Genomic DNA, 2,364 nt, shown 5'->3' on the forward strand with positions numbered 1-2,364 from the left:
AAAAAAAAAAAAAAAAAGAAAAGAAAAAGTTTAATGTAGTTTAGAGAAAATTTTTTGTGTTTATATTTACTTGTTTGTGACTTGTGGAGCGACTACTAGATCTGCAGGAATAAAAACCAAGTTGCTAAATGGAATGTTTCTGTAAGCACTGATTTTACTACAAAATTTAAAAATTAAGATCTTGAAATGTATACTTTATTTTTCTTATGTATCTGTTTTTGGGTTTCAGGATATTGTGAACACCAGCTCTAGAAAGTCAGCACGCTTTACCAGCCAAAACTTGAATCTTTATACATCAGTTTTGTAAGGAAAGACTCCAGGGTGGGGCCAGACCTAAATAAGTCCTCCAAAAAGGGTGAATCTGATCAGAACTGAGGCAGGGAGAAGACCCTAGGTAGAATTTGTTCTCTATGCCTCTGGGGTATTTCCAGTTCTGTTTTTCCTAAGCTTATCTAAAAACTTAAATTTCAGAGTTTATGTAACTTTAATCTATTTTTGCCACTGCTTTGTCAATTTTATAACATATACTAATAAGCAATTTAAATTAATCTTTTAAAGTTTTCACTTTCTAGGATAATTTTAGTAGAAGATAAATATGTATTCTTAGAAAAGTAAAAAAAAAATAAATAAATAACAACTCTTCCGTCCATAAATATCCCTTCAGGTAATAACATCAGAAGTCAAAAAAAAAAAAAAAAAGTGGACCGAGTTTTTTGTTTGTTTGTTTTGGCACACATCTATTCATTGTACCAACCATATGATGCTTATTTCAATCATGTATCCAGTTGCTAGTCTAGACTAAAAGTTTGTGGATAGTAGGGACCATGACTGCTGTATCTATTTTTTGAATGACCATATATGTAATGGAAGCTATTAGTTTATTTGTTTGAGGCACCAGAGCTGTCACCAGACCTCCTCTTTGTCTTTCACCCAAGTACCAGAAAACTTCAGAAACTCTCATCTGGGCACCAACCAAAGTTATCTCTTGTACCAGGGAGAAGACAACACAGGATAACTCCTTTCTCTTACACCGATACAGAAGCAGAATTAATCATTCTTGTCAGCCTGACACAATTCTGCCCTGGACATCCTCAAATGTCTTAAAGACATCTAGCTGGTTGTGAGAGGATTTCCAGTGACCCAGGGCTGATGGTCGAATGATAACCCAGGCTGGAGTGCAATGGCGCGATCTCGGCTCACCGCAACCTCCGCCTCCCGGGTTCAGGCAATTCTCCTGCCTCAGCCTCCTGAGTAGCTGGGATTACAGGCACGCGCCACCATTCCCAGCTAATTTTTTGTAGTTTTAGTGGAGACGGGGTTTCACCATGTTGACCAGGATGGTCTTGATCTCTTGACCTCGTGATCCACCTGCCTCGGCCTCCCAAAGTGCTGGGATTACAGGCTTGAGCCACCGTGCCCGGCCTCTCAGGCTGATTCTAAATAGAAAATAGAACTGCCTTGGTGGAGCTCCAGAAGCTGGATCACCTATCCTGATTTGCTAGCTTTTGGGTAAGAAAAAGGACAAGAATATTCTATTCCAATATCATAATTTAAAGGTAGGTATAGTTGTGGTCATGGCCCTGAATACTTTGTGGCCTTGATATCTCACTCTTAAGATGCTTGTTTACACTTAACAGATTGTCATCAGCTTCTATTTACACCTGGAGCCTCTCTCATAACTGTAGCAGTCACTACACAAGATCTGAAAAGCAAAGAGCCACATTCTCAAAGGGGGGCTTTAAAATTCCTGTGTTGACAGCCTGGCACCATTGCTTACGCCTGTAATCCCAGCACTTTGGAGGCTGAGGTGGGTCAGCTATCTGATCTTTGACAAAGCTGATGTAAGGAATGTGAAAAGAACTCCCTATTTAAGAAATGGTGCTGGAACAACTAGTTAGAACTACACAGAAGATTAAAACTGGTCTCTTTCCTTATACCATATGTAAAAATCAACTCAGGATGAATTAAAGACTTAAATGCAAAACTTATGATTTAAAAAAAAAAAAACCTGGAAGATAAATAACCTAGAAACTACCATTCTAGGCATAGAAACTAGCAAAAAGATTTCATGATGAAGATACCAAAAGCAATTGCAACAAAAGCAAAAATTGACAAATGGAACCGAATTAAACCGAAGAGCTCTTGCACAAAAAAGGAAAATATTAACAGACTAAATAATCAACAAAAATTTTTTTAAAGTTGCAAACTATTTTCTTACAGAGATTTAATATCCAGAATTATGACACTTAAATAACTTTACAAGAAGACAGCATACCACCGTATTAAAAAAGTAGGCAAAAAACATGAACAGATGCTTTTGAAAACAAATAGGTAGCTAGCAAAAATTTTTTTTTTTTTTTTTTT

At 37.0% G+C, this 2,364-nt stretch overlaps 1 protein-coding gene across 1 annotated transcript in view; it reads right to left on the bottom strand.

Moving 5' to 3' along the window:
* LOC108297817 (zinc finger protein 726-like) overlaps window positions 1–2,364 on the bottom strand; it is a 16,392-nt gene that overhangs the window by 11,600 nt on the left and 2,428 nt on the right. The gene's annotated exons all lie outside the window — the stretch shown is intronic.

This window comes from Cebus imitator, unplaced genomic scaffold (genome assembly GCF_001604975.1).
Source record: "Cebus imitator isolate Cc_AM_T3 unplaced genomic scaffold, Cebus_imitator-1.0 Scaffold847, whole genome shotgun sequence".
Classification (NCBI taxonomy): Eukaryota; Metazoa; Chordata; class Mammalia; order Primates; family Cebidae; genus Cebus; species Cebus imitator.